The 26,198-nt window shown below is 37.6% G+C and overlaps 1 non-coding gene across 1 annotated transcript; it reads right to left on the reverse strand.

Moving 5' to 3' along the window:
* Positions 1 to 22,428: 22,428 nt before the first annotated feature.
* LOC116071477 lies at positions 22,429 to 22,592 on the reverse strand. Its single transcript, XR_004110911.1, has one exon. It is a non-coding gene; the product is annotated as a U1 spliceosomal RNA (small nuclear RNA).
* Positions 22,593 to 26,198: the final 3,606 nt, after the last annotated feature.

Raw genomic sequence — 26,198 nt, forward strand, 5'->3', positions numbered from 1 at the left:
GTAGCATTCTAGAAATTATACTCATATCTTGTCTCATGCCCTATACCACCCACGGACACAGCTTAATTTCTAATACTCATACAACTAAATCAAGTGTCAGAAATAAGTTACTTGCAGTTACAAGGTGAATGACTTTTCAAAATCCATAAAGTAACCTATCTTGAAATGTAACCCATTGCTTTAAAAACAGAAAACTTAACTTTCAGAAAAACTTATTTTCTGCATATGTTTTCTGTTAGCATCTACCTTTTTTATCATTTATTTATTTACCCATTCATCTATCATGGATCTGTCCAATATCTATCTATTATCTATTTCAGTGAGTTGAAGAGAGAAAATATTCAATCACAAAGTTGTTACTTCAGTCTTACATTATTTGAGCACATATATCAGACAATTAAGGAAAACAGTTGATAAATAGAATGGTTAGCTGAATGATAATTAACTAGCTACATGATAATAGATAGATAGATGATAGATACATGATAGATAGATAGATAATAAATAGATATAGATAATAACTGATTGATTGATGATAGATAGATATAGACAGAAAGACAGACATTGATGACAGATAGATAGATAATAGATAGATGATAGATAGACAGATTATAGATTGGATTGATTGAATTATTGATTGATGATAGGTATATAGGTAGTAGATAGACTGATGGACAAATAGATGATATGGTCTCTCTTTAATTGCTTATACATATAAAATTAAAGCATATACATAATGTTATTCACAATAGAAATGTAGACGATGTGTTTTCAGATCACAACAACTGAGTATCTGAGTATATCAACACAGATTGACCTCAAAGATAAAGTCTATATGGAAAGTTCTAACAAACCTCAGAGGACCTGCCTTGTACTTATTCCTCCTATGAGTTCTACTGGGAAAGTACAGTGAAGCCTCTGTCCTGAGAAATCCTAGTGTGTGTGTGTGTGTGTGTGTATTATTCACGTGTATTATCTCTTCTTGTCAGAGCCTCCCACAGACTATACAAAAGAAACTGTTCTGGCATGTCCTAGACTCTTGGGCTGGACAGAATTGCTATGTGGGCGCACCAGGTAGACACAGTTTCCTTTTGATCTCAGTTGACATTCTTAAAAACAAGGGAAAAACTTGAAGTTCAGATAAGCTTCTCTTAGCACCAAGAGTGAAGCCTAATGACTCAAGATTCACTTTCAGCACTTTTGGTTCTAGAAAAGATAAAGTCACCTGTGGCTGCCCTTCTCCCTCTTAAACAATCTGTTCTCTAACAAACCCTTTATTTTAAAGGACTCAACCTAGGTTAGGGCCCACATGTTCTAAGTACCATATCTCAAATATTTTCCCCAATGATAAGAACATGATTTGTCTGAGTCTCAGACTAGCACAACTAACTCTCATGCTTAACTGTGTTTATTACACAGCAATTAAGATGGCTTCAAGAGAATAGCTTTTGTCTGAGTCTTGCAACAGTAAGCCACCAATAGAGGGTTTAGATTGGCACCTATAAAATTTAAAAAAATCCATTTGTCTACTTATTTATTTGGGAATATTTGAGGAAAGCATTCCTACCACATAGGTACAGGTCTAGATATGAGGAATACAACAGTGAATGAACAGGGGTACCCTCAACCTTCATGAAGCACATTTTAGTTAGCACAAAGAACATCCAAGCATAACAAAGGGATGTCCCATGCATTAAGAATTTAAAACCTCTGATAGAAGCAGATGAGATAATGAAATATTTTCTCCCCTTAATATTTTCTATAGAAAGTTATAGATTTCTATTTAAATGTGGGAAATAAAGAGGTCAAGAAAACTCTAAATATTATCACATAGCAGAAACAGACATCCCCAATGATCAGTCATATGTCTGAATCTGACAATGTTCTTATAAGTCTAGGTATGAAGAAGATTATACCACATACATTTGTCAACATACTCTTGATCATGTTCACACAGTGATAAATGTGTACACATTTGTCCTTCAAATGGATCTTCACCATTATGAAGCATGAATCTATGTCTAAACATCACTGGCCCAGTAAGAAACACAGCTGATCTGGTGAGAAATTGAAAATAAACCATGTATAAAGTTGTTGAAAGGTATCTAATAAATGTGTGTAGCCCAATGCCTGGTATGTAGCAGACTCAGAAATGAACCATGGATCAAAAACAAACAAACAAAAGACAAAAAACTAAAAACAAAAAACTAAATAATTTCCATTTTTACTTACCTATCCATCTGTGCCTTCTGTACTCTGCCCTACCCTGCATACACAAAATGAGCCTGTTCCCCCTTCTAGATGCTGAATGCCAAACGTGCATTGAACATGCGTGAACATGTGTGAACATGTTCTACCTTTTGCATTCTGGTTTTCATTTTATGTTTTTCTCCCATTTCAAAGTGGAAATATTTTATATGAGGAAAATCTTTGTAAGTAGCTTGTAAATCAGAAAATTAAGAGCTTTTATAATAAATAAAATCTAATGGCTCAGAATTTGGTTTGATTATATTTTAAAGTCTTGAGAATTAATGCTATTGAGATGTGTAAAGGATAAAATAAAAACACCATTATCAAGACCTGCCCAAACATCTTTTTCTTTTGCCTTATTGATAGGCTTACAATTACATATAATATCTTTATGTGAAGTGTGGTAGCTTATCTGTTACATAAAAGACACAAGCAGGTTCATTTCCTTCACATACACAGATATGCAATAATTTATGCCTCCTACACATGGCTCAGATACGATGCTCACAACATCTTTGTTAGTTCAATGCTTATCATTCTTGATAATGTACTTGACCCAAAGTAGCACAATTTTCAAATACTTACTGAGCTCAGATGAGAGAAGCAGAGAATGTGATAGATAAGGAAAGAATTAGCAGTTTTCAAAAGAAATGTTTAGCACTTTGATGTCATTACCATGAGACAGGAAACTGGTATCAAATTAAGATTCTGGAAGATTCTGAAGGAAAGTAAATTTAAAAAAAAAAAAAAAAAAAGCACAGCAAGATTGCAGCCTAGAGGGCTGGCTCTTTTCTTTTCTTATAAAATAAAAACAACAACAAAAAACACTCCTCAAATCTAAGATTATCCTATAACTTGTTATGTAATGATGAAAAGTTTATCAAAAGAAAATACATTTGGAATAAACTCATGTTTAGAGTATGCATTTTACAAACTTCACCCAGATGCTTTTTCAGCCAGAGCAATTGTGGGCATCAGGAGACAATTTTCTGGTACTCTAAAACTGTATCAGAAACTCAATTGCTGTTATAAAAAGAGACATGATCATATTTCTAGAGAAAATCTCTATGGTACTTGAATTTAATTAATTTATAAACATGTAGAAAATAAATTAGGTGGAATTGATATAAATACTAACTCAAATGACCTACAACTACTATCATATACTTCCAGTGGCATTTTATCATAATGCATTTGATGGTTATTTTAGATACATTGAAGATATCTGAGGCTTAGTAGAGTACCCTCCTAGTGTGAGTGGGTATGAGTGAATGTGAGTGTGAATGGGTGAATGTGTGACTATATGTATATGGGTTGTGCACATGAAACAAGCATGCTTCTAAGGACTATTAGATTCTCAGAACTCTGACATAATGTTGGATTAAAATTTTGGCTAAACTATTGGGAAATGGTAGCATTGTGGCGTTGAATCATGCTTGAGGACTTAGAGCTCCAGAGGTATAAGATTGACAACTATATCCTGCCTTAATTCCTTCTGGTTTTTGCTCCTCCCTCTGTCTACCATGAGTTAGACAGTAGCTGCTATAGGCTCCCACTGTCATGTTCTAGCTCAACATAGTTGTGTTTGGAAGAAATGACTCCAAGGAATACAGACTGAAACCATGACATAAAAGAAATTCTTCCCATATTGTTTTTATGTCAGGTATGTTGCTTCAGGTATGAGAAAGTTGACTAACAAATAATAAAGACCAATCCTGAAATTCATATGTAATAAAAGATGACCATAAATAACTACAGCAAACTTCAACAAGAACAGAGTTATAGACATCATATTTCTTGATTTCCTACTACATAATAAAGTTTTCATAATAAAAGTTTAGATTTCTAGGTTAAAAACATAAAACATATCTAGAAATTTGGAACAATAAGCAACATTATATATGTCAATTAATATTTGTCAGGGATGTCTATAGTATACAAAAGAGACAGGAAATTTCTTTCATAAATGGCCTTGTGAAAACTGGATTCTAGTATATAAAAAGATTAAATGAAATTCAACAATCACATATCACACACACACACACACACATACACACACACATATACAAACACAAACATACACTCACACAAAATCAATGCAAAGCATAAAAGGTTTTAAGTGTGAGATCAGAGGCTGAAAGCAAAATTAAGAAACATGGGCCATTCTGACACAAGGGTCTTAGTATGCACATGTTTTTTAATATGGATCAAAGCACAGGCTGTAGACAGTGAGCCACATGGATGAAGATATGACAGAACAATGGGGGCTTTCCTAACACAGCAACTGTCAAAACTGTAGAAAATTATTTTATAGAATAGGAGAAAAATTTCAAATTATGTATTCTGAGATTAGTATTCAAAATTTACATGGGACTTATAAAACTCAATAGCAATGAATGATTGAATAAAGAATGAATGAATAAATAAAAAATCCAATTTTAAACATAGGCAAAATTTATGAATAGGTATTTTCATAAAGGACATATAAGCAGTCAATAGGTCAAGGTAAAAACTCAACACCATTAATCATTTTGGGAATGCCAGTCAAAACCACAATAAGATATTCTTCTACATCTGTTAGAGTGGCAATTAGTAAAATGTGAAAAGATAACAAGCATTGGCAAGGATGTAGAGAAATAGCAACCCACACATTATTGATGATAGTATAAATTGGTGCAGTCATCACACACACACACACACACACACACACACACAAAACAGCATGAAGATTCCTCAAATATTTCATGTAGGATAACTAAATAATTCAGTATTTCTACTTCTGGGTATACAGCCAGTGGATATGAAATCAGTATGTAAAGGGCATCTCTGCTTCGTGATCATTGGCTCATTATTCACAAAAGCCCAGAGAGGTGAATAATTTAAACTTCCATTCACAGATGGGATAAAGAAAATGTGGACTACATATGCGCACACACACACACACACACACACACACACACATACACACACACACACACACACACACGCACGCACACACATACGCACACACATATACACACTCACACACACATACACACACATTCACACACACTCACACATACACATATACATACATATGCACACACATACACACATACACACACATGCACGCACGCACATATGCACACACATACGCACACACATACACACACATACATATGCACACACATACACAAACACACATATGTACACACAAACACACATATGCACACACAAACACACATACACACACATACATATGCACACACATACACAAACACACACATATGCACACACAAACACACATATGCACACACATACATACATATACACACACTCACACTCAAACACACATACACACATACTCACACACACACATACACACACACACACACACAGACTTCAACCTTACAGAAGAAAGGAAATCCATCACTGAGAACCAGAAGTGATGCTAGAGAATGTAAATCTAGAAATCAGACAGGCACACAAATATAGAATGCCCTGTAGGAAATTGAAATTCATAAAGCAGAATGGTAGTTACCAAGGAACAGAGAATGGGGTGAGGGAGTCAGGAGATGTTTGACTAATGTAGGCTTGCTGCTCTGAGATGATAAGTTCTATAGACTGAGCACAAATAGAGGAGAAACTACCATATACTTGAAATCTGCTTGCAGGGGATATCTCAAGTGCCATTAATACACGCACACACACACACACTCTCACACACACACACACACACATACACATCAAGATCATGAATATACCTCCTTCTTTCTGTGGAAATTATTTAACAGTGTATACATTATCAAAATATCCACGAGTCTGCTACAAACATGCAATCTACATTGTCCATTAAACATCAGTGAACTTAGGCCAAGAAAATTGTAGTGTGCTTAGAACCTTTCCATGACTAGCTGATATCACTGTGATATAGTCTGGAACTTTTTAAAAATGAAAACAAAACTGCCCTTTCACCACAGACAGCTTGAAAGCCCCTTTTGGAACTGTAACCTAGACTCAGTAGCTTGGAAAGTTTGTTCACGTATAATAGATGCGATATTTACACTCAGTTCTGGTTTGGTCACAGCACATAGTGGTAATGTAACACAGGGATGTCCAGTGACCTAGTTCTGCCTCAACCGACCCAACACTTGGGTGAAAAACACTCCCTAGACTAATAATCCAGTTATGAAATAAAATGATATATCTGTTTTATGGAAATCAGCATAGACTCCATGTTGTTTGTTTGTTTGTTTGAGAATAAAGCCTGTTACTGGTCATGAAAGGATAACATTTGAAATTGAACTGCCTCTATTAAACCAGTCAAAGACCTTTGTAGAACAATAAATCCTGTATTCCCATGAGTGCTGACTGGAAAGTGAAATAGCCTGAGCTTTTATACGGATATCAACTCTTCTACCAAATGAACAGCATCCCCTTTAACGTTAAGAATACAACCAACTCATCCCTTCATCCCAACTTAATAAATTACTCCTATAGGCAAGGTCACATTTCTAAACTGAGTATATATCTCAAGTCAATGGCAAATCTTTTTTTAAACCACATTATACATAAATTATATACACAGATAAAATGTTGTGGCAGAGAAATGTATATGCATATGCCACTTTGTACATATGTATGTCACACATATACATACTCTCATGACTTCATTACATCGCTCTCAGCTGAATCAACATCTCTGTGCCCACCTTCACAGCAACTATATTATGTTGCAATAGGTAATCTTCCATGTCCATTTTCAGTTTCATAGTTCTCACTAGACCTGTCTGCAAGTATGTTTTATAGTGTCATTATCCAGGTCTCTTAGTGAGACAAATGCCTTTCCTTGGGCAATAGAAACAAGGTTAGCCATTTGTATCATCTAAGAGTCAAAACTCCAATATCTGTGTGTGTATGGAAAACAGTAGCATGAAACAGTTTCCTAAAACCTCCTCAGAGCCCTTCTCCCTAATAGGAAATCTGTCTCCTGTGATGAGATTCATGATAAACATTTGTATTTAGTATTACACTTTCAATGTCCCTCCATGTACATTGTTTTATTTACTCGTCATGGTACAATGGAATGAAGTGAGCAGTCCCTTCTCCATCTTATAAAAGTACTTCAGAAGCTGAAAGAGAGTTGCTGCCTAGCTAGTAGAGAGCCTATATATTAAGTGCAGATATCCCTGGACTCGAGCTGCCAGGGTGATAACTATTGGCTATTTCTTTTATAACAGATCACTTTCTGTATAAAGATATTATGCCCCTCCAGTCCACTAAGCTGTATGTACCTCTCTCCAATGCATATTATATTTGATTACCGGATTTTCTTTTTAATGAAACATTTATAATCATTTCCTTTACAACATCTATGTGTTTTGGTTCCAGGAAAAATAAAGACGCATTAAATTATCAGATGCCAGTAACTTTTTTTTTTTTACTTAAACCAGTAATGACATACACTTTTAAATATCCAAAAGTATATTTTAAATTTTCAGCAAGTCTATATTACTTAAGACAAGAAGGTAATCAGATATAGGCACAGAATAGAAATAGGCTCTGCCTATGAAAGTTTTCTAACTAAATAGAAATAGGAAGAAAATTGAGGGGGAGATGGTTTATGGTATAAAACTGAACTATGTTTCAATGGATTCAAAAACTTAATTTGACATATGTTTCCCAAGAGGCAAAAATGAGCGAGTGGCAGAGTCAGGCCTGGACATTTCCTGACTGCACATGGCATTTTCCTCATTCTCATATACCAGAGAGTCTGCCAAAGAGGCCACATTCATTCCCAAGCTTCCATCTCATGCCAGCTTGTCAATGTGTAATCCCTGGCTGTCTACCTAGGATCTCTGGTTTGTTGAGCTACAGAAAGTGCAAAGCCCAAGATTGTCTTTACTGGGGCTGGTATGTAAGCCTCTCTGAATATGCCGCTTTCTAGCCAAACAAACCAAACCCAGAATGAGGGAAACCAGCCAGCACAAACTTTAAACCCAACGTTTAAAAACACTGGAATTACGGTCATGTACTGCTCCAATGTAAATGTTGTCACATCAGGCATGACCATCAGCTTAGGTGAGGCTGAGCTGTCAGAGGAGCTGATGGAAAACTGTTTGGTGTCACTGAGCCAGTTCTGTTGACAATGGCAAAGCATGCTGCCTGCCAGGCTGATATTCCTTCTCCCCTTCCTCCTTTAAGAAACCCCTTCAGCTTAGCAAGACCCACTATTTCCTACTGAGTAAACAATTTCTCAGCCACACTGGTTCATGCTGACTACCATCGCTGTATTCAAACATTATCACTTCTAGACCAAATTGTTGCAGCAAACTTCAAACTGTTTCCCCTGCCTCCTGCATTGCTTACCTAAGAATCATTTTCCCTCTGCTGAGGGTGTTCCTAATAAAACTGAAATCTAATCAGGCTTTTCTCCTGCTCAAAATTTTGTAATACATTCTATGATTTCCCCTTTGACAGGTTAGCTCCTTAATTTTGAACACAAAATCTTACAATGTCAAAGCTGGGGACTTTGTCCTAGCCCACTGTCTTACTTAGTAGAACTCATTGCATAAAACCCTGTGTTACAGGAACTTTGTGCATGACACTGTTGCAAGCCTTTGCTGCTATCTGAATGCTTCAGTGACATTTGTCTTCTAATGAATACTATATGTCTGGAGGGAAGATAGATACTGGAGGACTTGAGATTTCAGCAGAGACCTCCACTGAGTGCCCACAGGGAGTTTCACTAAACTTGGGACACTGACCATAGGACATCCCGCAAACCACAGCAAAGCAATTGTGTAGAAAAATTGGCAGTATCCACACCAGACCACTGTAAATGTTTTGCTTATTATTTATTGTTAAAATACTTACTTGTCAGCTCTGAAATTCCTTTTCTGTCCTCTGGCCGGGGCAAAAGACACTCCTGTCATGTTCTCTAAAGCACTGTATTAATACTCATTTATGGATCTTACATCATTTTCTGGCTTGTTATTTCCAAAACCTTTATGCATCATTGCCTAGGAAAGCACCATGTTTCTTTTACCTACTTCTTCCTCAAAATCTTGGAAAGTTTCAACAGTGTAGATAGTCTATATACATTTGGTGACTCCCTAGCAAGTGATAGCTGGTAACTTCTGTAGGCTAATGATCACCTACCTACACAAGAACAAAACTGGCTTTTATAACTCCTCTAGAACAAGCACACTCTCTAGGAGCAGGGGAGTCAAGGTACTATCAATACCATCAATACCATTGAAGGCCTGACAATCCAACTGCATGAAGCAAGTTGGGATCCTTGGCATGAGTCCTTTTGGATAACTGAATTTGAAACTGAGTCATACTATGCTTTTAAGATTGAGACAGGCTGGGTGGAGACTCTGGTCAACATTATTTAATGTAATTAGTTTAATTGAGGCTCAGAATAATTCTGCTGAGTAGATGGTCTTATTCTAATTTTATCATTATTAAAATATATTTCTATAACCAGTACTTTTACAACATGAAAATTCCCTGCATGGAAACAAGCCATAAATTGATGTCTTTGTCTGTGAAGGACAGATATTTGACTTTCATGAATAAAATTCTGCCTCATTTTTCTAGAGTTTATTGGAAATTCTTGACTTTCAACTTGAAGAATCTGTTTCTTATTGAACAGTGAGTAGAACTAAGAAGAACTTCCAAGAGAGGCTAGGCTTCCCTAATTGGAATTATGGCTAGAACATCCCAAAGATGGTGTCCTGACCTACATTTGTTTTTTTCTTTCTCTTTTTCTGCAATTTAAACTGTAGACAGAAGGAAAATCTATCAACACTTATCCAAGTACCCACTTTCCTATGTCCTCAGCTACTTATATGTTTCCAATGTGTTGTCTTTTGCATGTGTTGCTTATTGAATAATTTCTCATGTGATTGCTTGTCTTTATAAATGAGAAAATTGAAACAAAAACAAAATTTAACATTTTTGACTACTGCCAAATAATAAATGTGAACATTTCTGCTAGAATTCAAATTCTCTGAAGAATCCTCCATGATCCAGCTTCACAAAGTTACCCCATAATGGGGGATCCAGGGAAAGAATAAAGGCAGGCAACCATTCCCTTCTTACTTCCATCAGAAGTGATATCATGCCCTATATTTTTCCTTAACAAATATCACTCAAATACCTACAGTATACTATATACCTTTGACAATTTCCTGGTTGCTAAGATATAAATAACCATGAGAATTCCAGGTCTTCCTGAATTTATTACTTATGCTTTCATCTTTCTGCACAAATATTTATAACACTACTGGTATACACACACACACACACACACACACACACACACACACACACACACATCAGCCCACAACTCCAGCACAAGACTCCTATTATACTGGATGCTACACCTTTACCCAGAACTCCAGAGGCCACACCAGTTCCCACAACAACAGAACCCCAGAGGCCATATCTCTACCCAAAGCCCCAGCATAGGCACCCTACTGGACTTGAAGACTCACTGGTCACCAGAACCACAGACCACTCAGAAAAGAAGAACTGAGAGAAAACAGAAATTAAGGGAAAAACCATCCAACCAACAAAGATAAGCTCAGAAACTAGCACCTAAACCTGTAATTACTTCAAACCTAGATGTCTAGAGGCCAGAGTAAGTACACAATTGACAACAGCCCTGCTGGGGCAATATGGTACTACCAGAGCCCAGCTATCTTCCTACAGCAAGACCTAGATATTCCAACTCATCTGAAGCACAAGCAAATGATCTTAAAACCAATTTTCAGAAGATATGAGAGATACTTAAAGAGGAAATAAATAAATTTCTTAGAGAAATCCAAATAAATAATTGGAAAAAATCGAATAAATTCCTTAAAGAAAGACAAGAAAAAACAAACAGGTGAAGGAAATAAATAAAACTACTCAAAACCTGAAAATGAAAACAGAAGCAATTTAAACACACACACTGAGGAATCCTGGAAATGGAATACATAGAACAAGAATTACAGACACAAATATCACCAAGAGAATATAAGAGATAAAAGAAAGAATCTCAAGCATAAAAGATGTGATAGAAGAAATTGACATATCAGTCAAAGAAAATATTAAATCTAAAAAATTCCTGACAGAAAACATCCAGGGACACTATAAAATGACAAAACCTAAGAATAATAGGAATAAAAGAAGAAAAATAATTTCATCTCAAAGACTCAGAAAATACTTTTAACAAAATGATAGAAGAAAAATTTCTAACTTTAAAAGAGATATTCCTACAAAGATACAAGAAGCTTACAGAACATTAGGTAGATTGGATCAGAGAAGGAAGTCCTCTTACCACATAATAATCAAAACACCAAACATACAGAACAAAAAAAGAATATAAAAAGCTATAAGAAAAAAAAGGCCAAGTAGAAAGCAAAAACAAACCTATTAGAATTACACTCAACTTCTCAACCTAGACTCTAAAAGCCAGAAGGGGCCTGGGCTTGCAGATCTTAAGAGACCATAAATGCCAACACAGACTACTATACTAGCAAATTTGTTAATTAGCATAGATGGAGGAAAAAAGTTATTCAATGACAAAGTCAAATTTAAACAATATGTATTTACAAATCCAGTCCTACAAAAGATACTAGAAGGAAAATTCAATCCCAAGGAGGCTAACTAAACCTTTGAAAACATAGGAAAAAAATAGTCTCAACACCAGCAAAATCAAAAGAAGGAAAGCACACACGCACACACACATACACACATACACATATACACACATACATACATACACACACACACACACACACACACAAACTACTACCACCAATAACAACAAATTAACAAGGCTTAACAAGCATTAGTTATTAATATCTTTCAATACTAATGGACTCAATTCCCCAATAAAAATACACAGGTTACAATAAAAATACACATGATACAAAAACAGGATCCATCTTTTTGCTGCATACCAGAAACATACTTCAACATCAACAATAGATATAACCTCTAAGTAAAAGGTTACAAAAAGATTTTCTAAGCAAATGGACCCAAGAATGAAGCTAGTGTAGCCATTCTAGTATCTAACAAAATACATTTCTAATCAACATTGATGAAAAGAGATAGGGAAGTGTTACTATCCAGCGGCAACAAAGAGAAATGGGTTTTCTGGGATATGGAGTTAGGAGAAAATTGGCTAGCCATGATTATATCTTACCCACATGGAAAGTCAAAATTAGACAGCACTCAAGAGATGTGATCACCCAGCCATCTCGCATTTAATAATAATTCCTTTATTACAAGCCAACAGGTAGAATAGGAGGCAAAACCCCTCCCCCCAGTTCGTCAGCATATAGGCCCAATCAGCAGCTTCTTTAGTCTCTGTAGAGGCAGGACTTCCGATGTAACTGGAACCAGGAGCGAGGCATGGCAAATAGCAGGAGGTGGGCAGAGCGGTATGGTTATGAGAAGCAGGTGGGGTCAAGCAGAAGGGTTACAGGGAAGGGCACTTCATAGTCATCAAAGGAAAAATCAACCAAGGTGACATCTCAATTGTGAACATTTATGCTCCAAACCCAAGGGCAACAATATTTTTAAAGAAGCATTACAAAGCCTTACATAACATATTGAACCTCACATATTAATAATAGCAGACTTCAACACCTTGGCAATGGACAGATCATCTAAACAGAAACCAAACAGAGAAATAATGAACCTAACAAAGGTTATGAATCAAATGGACCTAGCAGATACCTATAAAACATTTCACTCAGACACAAAAAATATTCCGTCTTCTCAGCATTACATGGTACCTAATCCTTCCTACATTGACCATATAATTAGTCACCAAGCAAGTCTCAACAGATACAAGGGTATTGAAATAAATTCCTGTATCCTGTCAGACCACCATAGCTTAAAACTGAATTTCAATAACAATAAAAGTCTAAAATATCATGGAAACTGACCAATTCTCTACTGAATGACCACTGGATCAAGGAGAAAAGAAAGAAAGAAAATAAAACCTTCCTAGAATTCAATAAAAAATGAATGTACAATAAAAGTAGTGCTAAAAGTCCATAGCACTTACTGCCTTCATAAAGAAATTATAGAGATCTTATACTAGCAACTTAACTGCACACCTTAAAACTCTAGAACAAAGACAAGCAAAATACCAAAAAGGCGTAGTTGACAGGAAAAAAAATCAAACTGATGGTTAAAATCAATAAAATAGAAACAAAATTAATAACACAAAGAATCAATGAAACAGAGTTGATTCTTTGAGAAAAATCAACAAGAGAGACAAGCCCTTATTCAAATTAATGAAAAAGTATGGAAACAATATCCAAATTAACAAAATCAGAAATGAAAAGGAAGACAAACACCAAAGAAATCCAAATAATTATTAGGTTATATATCAAAAACATTCCACGAAGCTGGAAAAACTAACAAAAACAGAAAATATTTTGCTAGATAACACTTACAAAAGTTAAATCAAGATGACAATTTAAATAGACCTTTAATCCCTAAGTAAATAAGAAGTAATTAAAAATCTCTGAATCAAGAAAAGGAAAGAAAGAAAGAAAAAAATGAAAAAAGAAAAAGAAAATAAAGCCCAGATGGCTTTTAGCAGAGAATTCTACCAGACTTTCAAAGAGCTTATAACTATACTCCTTAAATTATTCTACATATATAAATAGAAGGAACATTGCCAAATTCATTTTGTGAGGTCACAGTCACCCTGATACCAAAACTACACAAAGACTCAACAAGGAAAACAAAAACAAAAACAAACAACAACAACAAAAAAAACATGATCATCTCATTAGACACTGAAAAAAGCTAGTGACAAAATCCAATACCCTTTTATAATAAAAGTCTTGGAGAAATCAGAGATACAAGAGACATACTTAACAAAGACAATTTATGGCAAGCTTATAGTAAATATCAAATTAAACGGAGAGAAACTCAATGTCAAGTTCACTAAAACCTAGAAAAAATAAAGCTATCCCCTTGCTTCATATCTATTCAATATAATACTTGAAATTCTAGCTACAGCAATAAAGTAAGTAAAGGAAATCAAGGGGATACAAATTGAAAATGAAAAAGTCAAAGTATCTTATTTGTAGATGATATGATAGTATACATAAATGACCCTAAAAATTCTAGGCCTCCGATGCGAGTGTCTCACTCCAATCCCAGGCCTCGGAGCAGGATTGGGGAACAGCTGAAGGGGCGTCCTTGGGCCTCACTGAAGCCCAGGACGCAGGTTCTAGCCCCTTGGAAATCTCAGGCGATGCTGGACACCATGGAGGAGCTGAGAAGGAATTTGGGGCCTCTGAACACCTCAGTCTGCCCTGGGGCTGCAGGGAACGGGCAAGGAAAGAAAGTGGCCACCTTGTAGTTCAGGCGTGAGCAGGCAGGCAGGAGTTCTTGGTCCCGGGTTCATGGCTGCAAATGTTGAGCCCACAAGGCACATCTAGTTGAAAGGAGGCAATACATGGCTGTCAAATGTTTTATCATAAAAAGGAGAGAGAAGAGATAGGGCAGTAGAGGCCTGCCATCTCCACATGCCTGGCCATAACCACATGGAGAGAGTGGGAAGGAAAGAGGAGAAAGTAAAGATAAGAAGAGAAGAGGCTAAGAGGAAAGAGAGAGAAGAGGAGGGAGAAGGAAAAGAAGGGGCAAACTGCCCCTTATATGGTGGGCTGGGCTATCTGCCTGTTGGGCAGGGCATACCTGGCTGTAGTCAGTGACTGTGGGGGTAGAGTCCAGCCAGAATGCTGGGAGTTTGGGGCATTGTCTATGCAATAGATAACACAGGCTAATGGAGTTGGAGGACTCGTGCAATCGTGAACCTTACTAAGACTCCTAGCAGTGAGGGATATAGAGCCTGAACTGGCTAGTGCCTATACAGGCAAGACTTCCAGTGGAGGGATTGGAACACCAACCCAGCCACAAAACATTTGACCTACAATTTGTCCCACCTGAAAGATGTGCTGAGGTAAAGGTAGACAACCAATGTCTGGTCCAGCTTGAGACCCATACCATGAGAGGGAGTCCACACCTGACACTGCCAGGAGGGCCAGGAACCAGAGGCTTGATAGGCCACAAGACCAAGGTGCAAACCAAACACTACAGGAAAAGAAAAAGACAATGTAATCATTCTTAATGATATTCTGTTATACTCATAGATTCTCTCCCAGGTCCTTTGTCATCAGAGAAGCTTCACCAGGTAACATTCATCAGGTAACATCAGGTAATTGAACAGATGCAGAGGCCCTCAGCCCTCTGTGTTTCTTAGCTACTCTGGGGTCTGATCTAGCCCTCAGCATTTATGTGACACTTGGGTAGTGTGGTCTTCTTGTGGGACTGCTAATAGTGTGAGCAGGGGCTCTCTCTGACTGTGTCTTTTTATGACCCTTTCCTCATACTTGGGTGCCTCTTCCCCTGAATATGAGGGGAGGTACCTAGTCTTATTAGAGCCTGATGTGCCATTTTTGGTTGATATTCCTGGGAGGTTTGCTCTTTTCTGAAAAGAAATGGAGGAGGAGTGGATTGGAGTTGAGGGGTGGGGGAGGGAAGCGACTACAGGAGAGGAGGGAGGGGAAACAGCAGAATGATGTAATATATGAGAGAATAAACAAGTAAATCAGGCTCTCTCTCTCTAAGTATGTGTATATATCAAATCTAGACATGGTAAACCTAAAATATGGTTAGGTTGAAAAAAATTTCTCCTCCCTTATGGAAGAGCGATAAGATGTGCATTTTCCAAAGTAGCTGAAATTACCAACTGAACTCTCAATATCTGCAGAGCTTAGCATGAGCATTCAACTTTTGAAAATATTAATACTGTGGGGCTCAAGTGCAGATCTGGATAACATACCCACAGCAAGTCTGAGTAGCACTAATGGATCTTTGGGGTTTTTCTCAAAATGCAAAATAATATTCATATCATACTACACATCACTGGAAATATTTTTACTTCTGTGGTTATTATTCTCTGGCCTACATGCCCTTGTTCTAGAACAACTTAAGCCATAAAGAGGGAACACCCTCTCTCCAGTTTTAGTGTCTTTAACTTCATTGAAAAAGTTTAGAACATAAAAGCTTACAACTAAAATATAATCTATGAAGTTCTTAAAGAATTTAGTTAAAAGGATTTTTAAATGGAGAAGGCAAGTTCAGGACCAGCATATCTCCCTTCCCCCTCTCTCTCTGCTGTGTGTCATGTGTGTCAGCCCAATGTGGGCAGTTGTTTCATGTTCCTGCTGACATGGGTTCACATTGCTGACAGTACCTTAAAATTAAGAGCCAAACCAAATCCATCATCTTAAAGCAATCACACTGATTTATTATATTGTATGGATAAATATTAAACAGAGTTGAATTAACATTTCCTTTCTATTGATCTGAGGACCTTCTATGTGCTGCATTGATATTTCGTTATGATAATAAAATAGTGCTAGAAAGTCTAAGGTGGAGGTAGGAAAGTTCTATTATTGACCTAAATCAGAACATCAAGTAGAAAAATACTTAAATACACTCTACATATGAAAACTCATGCACAGTGATGTGGTCATGAAGTGGTGAGAGGGATTCCTCTCTTGCAAATTTGTGGTCTAGACATGACAGAATAAAAGAGTTTGTTTGTTTGTTTGTGTTTTACAAAATATTTGTCTGATCAGAAAAGGCAGAATACCAAGAAGACTGAAGAAAGGGAGAATTTTGTTTGCAATTAATGGAAAAAGACGTAAGAAAAGTCTCATGGAAGGTATTTGTTAATAAGCAGTACATCTCAATCCATATATACAGTGTGCTCGGTCTGTCTGCCTTACAGAGTGATGACTGATTCACCTGTGCACCTGCTTTCTCTCCAGAGAGATACCACAGAGCCCCTTACCACTGTGTATTTTACTCAAGACAATTTGAGAAGTAGTTATCAGTAAGATGTTCCACATGTGTTTTTCAAAATCTCTTGCAGCTAAGCCAATAAACCAAACAAAGTATCCTAAAAAATTCTTAATCTTTTGAGAATTCCTTGTGCCATAAGTATGTATAAACACTTACAAAATTATAAAACAATCTTAAGAGTAGAGAAATGCTTTCTAGGCATCTGTTCATGAAAAAAATAAAAATTTTTGTTGCTATGAGTTTTAGGAAAAATTTCCAGAAATATCAGTTTGTTAAAACACAAACATACACATGGGGGTGGGGTGGGGGAGAAAGCTTTATGTATACTATGAACACTGTAAATTGTTATAGACCTTGAGTTCTAGTATTTATTCTCAATAAAAGACCATTATTGGGCTATAACTGAGATAATCAACTATAAAAGAGAGAGAAATAATTTGCTCTGAAAAATACTCTAGTTCAACTAGATGTGTACATATACTTTGATCAGCTGATGCACATATACTTTGAAGAGTTTCTTTAAGGAAATATTTGATTGTTATTTTCATGATAAAGATAAATGTATCTAAGATAGACTTTTGTAAATCTTTAAGCATTCAAGGAACTTCTATTTACCTTTTGCTCTAAACTTTATAAAATACAATAACTGATATAATTTTACAGTCACAACAACAACTAGAATATATATTTATTTCTCTTGGCTTTGACCATGATACAAGCTCCTACAAAAGAGACTTTAATAGGCATCCTGTACACAAACATTCTTCTTATAATAAGATGGGATATATTAAGATGTGCTTAATCTCTTTCCAATTCCCCTGTGTATACCACCATCTGGAGTCATGTCCTAATTGCCTCAAAATAAATATCTGCCGTCTTTTTAAAGGTTCATTCTTATCTTAATATGAATCCCTAATATTTTTCTAAACTCTGATAAAATTTATTTTGATAAGAATTATTTTTTAATCACTGATATTTGTTGGACCGTGAAAGGCAGTTTGTGTTCTGGTTGAGTGAGGCTTACTCCGGAGACCCAGTAGAAAATTCTACAAGGGATGGAACAGTGAGCTACCCTCCCAGACATTAGGTACCTGAGACTATGAGCCCTCCTACTCCATTATCCTGTGGCTAGACAGTGCCCCAAGCTCCCAGTATTTGGGCTGGACTTCAACCCTACAGTCACCTGACTACAGGCAGGTATGCCCTGCCCCACAGTTACCTGGCAACAGCAAGTTAGCCCAGCCCACTATAAAAAAGGGGCTGACTGACCCCTCCTTTCACTCTCAAGCTCTTGCTCTCTTTTCTCTTGCTTGCTCTATCCCCCTCCCTTTTCCCCTCTCTCCACATGGCCATGGCTAGTCTCCTCTACTTTTCTTCTCCTGTCTCTGTGTCTCTGTGTCTCTGTCTCTGTCTCTCTCTCTCTCTCTCTCTCTCTCTCTCTCTCTCTCTCTCTCTCTCTCTCTCTCTCTCTCTCTCCTACAATAAATCCCTAAAACCATGAACTGCCTCCTATCATCTAGACTTGCTGTGCTAGAACAATGGCTTAGGACTTCCTCTAAAGAGCCTCTTCTAATCTCCTGCAGGAAAGCCTGCCAGTGCTCCAGCCATGGCTGCCAGCCAAACCAAGCAGCCCACCTAGCTAGCTGCCTGAGCTAACCAGACTTTCCTCTCCCTGAGGTAAACAGCTAGAGCTACCCTTCTCCCTTCCGCCCCAGGCCAGAGTCTTCAGGAGAGTCTGTTCTCAGCTTTTCTAAGATACAGTGGTCTGGGGTGTCCAAGAGCAAGAAGAGCAAGAACCTGTCATCTCTGGCCTCCATGCAGCCCAGAGATCCCAACTCCAGCTCTCTCAAGGTACCCAGCAGTCTGTGGTGCCCAAGAGCCGGAGTGGCGACTGCGCCTTCCCTACCCCCTGGACCGGGATGACCATCCTGCAATGGTTCCATGGGGTCCAGAAGCAGCTGTGTGGGGTCCAGCTCTGGCAGGGCACAGTCTCTCCCATCCCTTTATTTCCCCACTGCCCGGCACCCTACAGGTATTTCAGGGACGATCCAAAGTATTGGTTATATGGCCCTGAGGATGTCCAGTATACCCTTAATTATTGCTAGCTCAGCTGAAGAACCAATTATTTAACATGGAAATGCTAAACCAGGAGGGGTATGGCTTAAACCATACCCCTGGGGGACCTTGGTTGAATCTCAATATTCAGGACAGTTCATTGCAAAGATAACCATCCCCATACTTTATCTCTTTCCTCACCTTGGCTCTCACTGATGAAGTAGAAAATGAGAAAGGCAGCAGAAAGGAATGATTAACACCCCCCCAGGCAATTAGCAGTTATTGTGTATAAGGCATGTTTGTCCATAACATACTATTTAAGCTCTTGCTATTAGAAACTACAATCACGTTAATGGCCAAGGCATAAATAAACCTCATACAATTAGATTACTAAACAAACATACAGGCTTTCAAGGAAGAAAAGATCAAAAGAGTATGACCTACAGGAAAAGGCCTCTGACAGAAAATACAGAACAATGGAGTTATAACCTACACTAGACCCAGTGAGCTGAGATGCCAAGTGACCATTCCATCAAAAAGATACTCATTCTTAACAGCATATAGAACAGTCTTCAGAACAGAGCCTGCATGGGAGCCCACCAAAGAAGTCAAAAACAAGTTCTAAAAACCAGAACTCGTGAACCTTTTCTAACTCATTAAACTAGAAAAGATTTGAAATTCAGTGACAAAGAAAACCTGGAAACTATGAAATACACAAAAATTTAAAAATCTATTCCTAAGCCAATGAAGCAAAAATATTCAGAAGGAAATCTGAAACTTTTCTGAAATGTATTGCATAAAGGAATCACAAAAGGGTAGGAAAGTAGACACAACAAAGAATAAGCTGGATTCAGTAAGAGTAAAACTTTTGATTTCATTCTATTTTATTCCATTATCATTTTTTTATTATTTTTTTTTACATTCCATATTTTATCCCCCCGCCTCTGATCCACCCTCCAACTGTTCCAGATCCCATACCTCCTCCCTACCCACCTGTCTCCATGTGGATGTTCCCAGCCCCCACCCCACCTGACCTCTAAACTCCCTGGAGCATCCAGTGTCTTGAGGGTTGGGTGCATCGTCTCTGAATGAACAAAGACACGAAAGTCCTCTACTGTATGTGTGTTAGGGGTTTCGTATCAGCTTGTGTATGCCACCTGTTTGGTGGCCCAGTGTTTGAAAGATCTCAAGGGTCCAGATTAATTGAGACTGCTGGTCTTCCTTCAGGATTGCCCTTCTCCTCAGCTTCTTTCAGCCTTCCCAAATTAACAACAGAGGTCAGCAACTTATGTCCATTGGTTGGGTGCAAATATCTGCATCTGACTCTTTAAGCTTCTTGTTGGGTCTTTCGGAGGACAATCATGATAGGTCCCTTTTTATGAGTGCTCCATATCCTCAGTAATAGTGTCAGCCTTGGGACTTCCTCTTGAGCTGGATCCCACTTTGGGCCTGTCGCTGGGCTATCTTTTCCACAGGCTCTTCTACATTTCCATCCCTGTAATTCTTTCAGACAGGAACAATTATGGGTCAGAGTTATGACTGTAGAATGGCAACCCCATCCCTCACTTGCTGTCCTGTCTTCCTGCTAGAGGTGGGCTCAATAAGTTCCCTCTCCCTACTGTTGGGCATTTCATCTAAGGTCCCTCCCTCCCTTTGAGTCCTGTGAGTCTCTCATCTTCCAGGTCTCTAGTGCATTCTGGAGGGTGCTCCAACATCCTATCTCCCGAGGTTGCATGTTTCCATTTTTTTCTGCTGGCCCTCAGTGCTTCAGTCATTTTCCTTCACCTAATACCATATCAGGTTCCCCTCTTCCTCCACTACTCACTCCCAATGCCCTGTCTACTTTCCTTCCCAGTTCTTCCCTCCCTCCCCACTTGTGATAGCTTTCTTCTTTCTCCCAAATGGGACTGAGGTGTCCTAAGTTGGGCACTTTAGCTTGTTTTGAGTTCTATATCTTGGGTATTCTGTACTTTTTTTTTTTTTTGACTAATATCCACTTATTAGTGAGTACATACCATGCATGTCCTTTTGTATCTGAGTTACCTCACTCGGTATATATTTTCCAATTCCATCCATTTTCCTGCAAAACTCAGGATATCCTTGTTCTTAATACCTGAGTAGTATTCCATTGTGCAAATGAACCACATTTTCTGTATCCATTCTTCTCTCATGGGACATCTGAGTTGTTTCCAGCTTCTGGCTATCACAAATAAAGCCACTATGAACATAGTTGAACATGTGTCCCTGTGGCATGGTGGGGCATCTTTTGGGTATATTCCCAAGAGCTGTATAGCTGGATCTTCAGATAGATCTATTTCCAGATTTCTGAGGAAACTCCAGATTGATTTCCAGAGTGGTTGTACCAGTTTTCAATCCCACCAGCAATGGAGGAGTGGTTCCTCTTTCTCCACATCCTCTCCAACATGTATTGTCACCTGAGGATTTGATCTTAGCCATTCTGATTGGTATAAAGTAGAATCTCAGGGTTGTTTTGATTTGCATTTCTCTGATCACCGAGGACTTTGAACATTTCTTTATGTGCTTCTCAGGCATTTGAGATTCCTCAGTTGTGAATTCTCAGTTTAGTTCTATACCCCATTTTTTGATTGGGTTGTTTGGTTTTTTGATTATTAACTTTTTGAGTTCTTTATATATTTTAGATATTTGCCCTCTATTGGATGTGAGGCTAGTGAAGATTTTTTTCCCAATCTGTAGGTTGCCAATTTGTCTTATTAATGATGTCCTTGGCCTTACAGAAGATTTCCAGTTTCATGAGGTCCCATTTATCAATTCTTCAATTCTATTTCATTTATCAATGTGTCTATCTCTGTACAATACCATGCAGTTTTTATCATTATTGCTCTGTAGTAAAGCTTGGTAATTCCCCAGCTGTTCTTTTATTGTTAAGAATTATTTTCACTATTCTGGTTTTTTTGCCTTTACATTTGAATTTGAGAATTGCTTTTTTGATGTCTTTGAAGAATTGTGTTGGGATTTTGATGGGGTTAGTTGCATTGAATCTATAGTTTGCCTTTGGTCCAATGGCCATTTTCACTATGTTAATTCTGCCAATCCATGAGCATATCAGATCTCTCCATTTTCTGAGATTTTCTTTGCTTTCTTTCTTGAGAGAATTGAAGTCATTGTCATACAGGTCTTTTACTTGTTTGGTTAGAGTTACCTCAAGATATTTTATATTATTTGTGGCTATTGTGAAGGGAGTTGTTTCGTTTTTTTTTTCCTTTTTATCAAGGGAGAGCTTGAACGCAGTCCCCCACTACCACAAATTATGCAGTCGAATTTCCCGCATTTGGGGAAATCGCAGGGGTCAGCACATCCCGAGTGCAATGGATAAGCCTTGTCCTGGGAAAACCACCTTCGTGATCATGGTATTTCCCATGCCAGATAAGTATGGGAGTTGTTTCCTTAATTTCTTACTCAGCCTGTTTATCATTTGTATAAAGTAAGGCTACTGATTTATTTGAGTGAATTTTATATCTGGCCACTTTGCTGAAGCTGTCTATCATCTGCACAAGTTCTCTGGTAGGATTTTTGGGGTTGTTTATGTATACTTATGTACTTCCATCTGCAAATAGTGATACCTTTATTTCTTCTTTACCAATTTGTAACCCCTTGATCTCTTTTTGTTCTCTTATTGTTCTAGCTAACATTTCCAGTACTATATTGAATACATATGGGGAGAGTGGGCATCCTTGCCTTGTTGGTTTGCAGTAAATTGCTTTTATTATGCTTAGGTATGGGCCTTGAATTCCTAATTTCTCCAATACTTATAACATGAAAAGGTGTTGTATTTTCTCAAATGCTTTTTCTGCATCTAAGGTGATGATCATGTGATATTTTTCTTTGAGTTTGTTTATATAGTGGATTACATTAAGGGATTTTCATATATTAAATCAACTTTGCATCCTTGAGATGAACCCTACTTGATCCTGGTGCATGATAGTTTTGATGTGTTCTTGGATTTGGTTTGCAAGAATTTTACTGAGTATCTTTGCATCGATATTCATAAGTGAGATTGGTCTGAAGTTTTCTTTTTTGGTTGGGTCTTTGTGTGGTTTAGGTATCAGAGAAATTTGGCTTCATAGAACGAGTTAGGTAGTGTTTCTGCACTAAATCCATCTGGTCCTGGGCTTTTATTTTTTTGGTTGGGAGATTTTTAATGGCTTTCCTTGTGCGATATGGGTCTGTTTAGATAGTTTACCTGTTCTTGATTTAACTTTGGAATGTGGCATCTGTCTAGAAAACCATCCATTTCATCTAGATTTTCCAGTTTTATTGAGGATAGGCTTTTATAGTAGGATCTGATGATTTTTTTAATTTCCTCCATTTCTGTTGTTATGCCTTTTTATTTCTTATTTTGCTAATTTGGATACTGCCTCTTGGTCTTTAGTTTGGCTAGGGGTTTAACTATCTTGTTGATTCTCTCAAAGAACTATCTTTTCCTTTTGCTGATTCTTTGTATTGTTCTCTTTGTTTCTATTTGGTTGATTTCGACCTTGAGTTTGACTATTTCCTGCCTCCTATCTCTTGGGTGAGTCTGCTTCTTTTTGTTCTAGATCTCTCAGGTGTGCTATTAAGTTTTTAGTGTAAGATCTTTCAAGTTTCTTTACCAGGGCACTTATAGCACTGCCTTCATTGTGTCCCATAAATTTGGGTATGATGTATCAGCATTTTCATTAAATTCCAGGAAGTCTTTAATTTCTTTCTTTATTTCTTCCCTGACTATGTTATCATTGTGTAAAGAGTTGTTCAGTTTCCACATGTATGTGGGCTTTCTGTAGTTTTTGCTGTTCTTGAAGACCAGCCTTAGGCCATGGTGATCTGATAGGATGCATGGTATTATTGCAATCTTCTTGTATCAGTTGAGGGTTGTTTTGTGACCAATTATATGGTTGATTTTAGAGAAGTTATCATGAGGTACTGAGAAGGTATATTCTTTTGTTTTAGGGTGAAATGCTCTGTAGATATTTGTTAAATCCATTTGATTCGTAGCCTCTCTTAACTTCACTGTCTCTCTGTTTAATTTCTGTTTCAATGATCTATTCATTGGTGAGAGTGCAGTGTTGAAATCTCCCACTATTATTGTGTGGAGTTCAAAACATGTTTTGAGCTTTAGTAAAGTTTCTTTTATGAATTTGAGTGCTCTTGTATTTGGGGCATAGATGTTCAGAATTGAGATTTTTCTCTTGGTGGATTTTTCCCTTGATGAATATAAAGTGTCCTTTTTCATCACGCTTGATAACTTTTGATTGAAAGTCCATTTTATTGGATATTAGCATTGCAACTCCTACTTATTTCCTGGGACCATTTGCTTAAAAGACCTTTTTCCATCCTTTTACTCTGAGATAGTGTCTGTCTTTCTTATTGAGGTGTGTTTCTCATTTGCAGAAAAATGCTGGATCTTGTTTGCAAGTCTGTTAGCTTATGTCTTTTTATAGGTGAGTTGATAATATTGAGAGATGTTAAAGAGAGATGACTGTTGGTTCCTGATATGCTTGTTTTTGTAGATGGCTTTATGTGCTTGTGGTTGTCTGCTTTGGCTTTTATTGTGAGATGCTTAATATTTTGTCCTTTCTTTGGTGCAAGTATCTTTCTTGTGTTGGTGTTTTCCTTCCTGGATCCTCTGTAGGGCTTGGGTTGGTAGGTAGATATGATTTGAATTTAGTTTTGTCTTGTAATATTTCGGTTTCTCCATCTATGTTGATTAAGAGTTTGGCTGGGTATAGTAGCCTAGGCTGGCATTTATATTCTCTTAGAGTCTGCATGAGCTTTGACCAGGCTTTTCTGACTTTCATATTCTCTGTTGAAAAGTCTGGTGTAATTCTGATAGGTCTATCTTTATATGTTACTTGGCCTTTTCTCCATTTAATATTCTTTCTTTGTTCTGTGTATTTAGTGTTTTGATAATTATGTGACAAGAAGATTTTCGTTTTTGGTCCCATTCAGTTGGTGTTGTGTAGGCTTCTTGTACCTTTATAGCCATCTCTTTCTTTAGGTTGAGAAAGTTTTCATCTATGATTTTGCTGAAGACATTTTCAGGTTCATTGAGCTGGGAATCTTAGTTCTCCTTTATTCCAATTATTCTTAGATTTGGTCTTTTCATTATGTCCTGAATTTCCTGGATGATTTGGGTTAGAAGTTTTTTTATGTTTTGAATTTTCTTTGATAGTTGTGTCAGTCTCTTCTACCATATCTTCTACACCTGAGATTCTCTCTTCTATCTCTTGTATTCTGTTAGTAATACTTACATCTGTAATTCTTGACCTCTTTCCTAGGTATTCCATTTTCAGGTTTCCCTACATTTGTGTTTTCTTTATTGTTTCTACTTCCACTTTTAGGTCTTAGATCAATTTATTCAATTCCTTCATCTATTTTCCTGTGTTTTCCTTTATTTCTTTCATCAAGTTATTGATATCCTCCTTAAAGGATTCTATTATCTTTAAGAGATAGGATTTTAGGACAGATTCCTGATTTTTCAGGTGCATTGGTGTATTCAGGGCTTGTTGTGGTGGGAGAACTGGGTTCTGATGATTCCCACGTATTTTGGCTTCTGTTGCTTATGGTCTTGTGCTTGCCTTTTGCCATCTGAATATCCCTGGTGTTTGTCTGGGTAACTGTCTGGAGTCTGCCTCTTTTGTCCCTGGGTTGCTTCAGGTCTCTGGTAGGCCTGTAGTCCTGGCTGTATCAAACCACCTGTGGGGCCTTCCAACTGGGGGCTTTTCACAGGGGCAGAGAAGCTGCTGATCTGTTGCTCTGACTGCAGTAGATCTCCTGGGAGGCCTTCAGACTGTTGGGTCTTCAGTGAAGCAGTTAAGCTGTTGTCCAACTACCCTGAGTGCAGCTGATCCTCAACTGCTCTGAGTGCAGAGTGTCCTTAACTGCTCAACTGCTCTGAGTGTAGTGGGTCCTCTAGGATGGATCAGGATATGATGTCTGCACAGGAACAGACCAACTAGGAGTCTGCCCCAGCAGCAAGGACTGGGTGACTCATTATCATT

This window comes from Mastomys coucha, unplaced genomic scaffold, assembly GCF_008632895.1.
Source record: "Mastomys coucha isolate ucsf_1 unplaced genomic scaffold, UCSF_Mcou_1 pScaffold22, whole genome shotgun sequence".
Classification (NCBI taxonomy): Eukaryota; Metazoa; Chordata; class Mammalia; order Rodentia; family Muridae; genus Mastomys; species Mastomys coucha.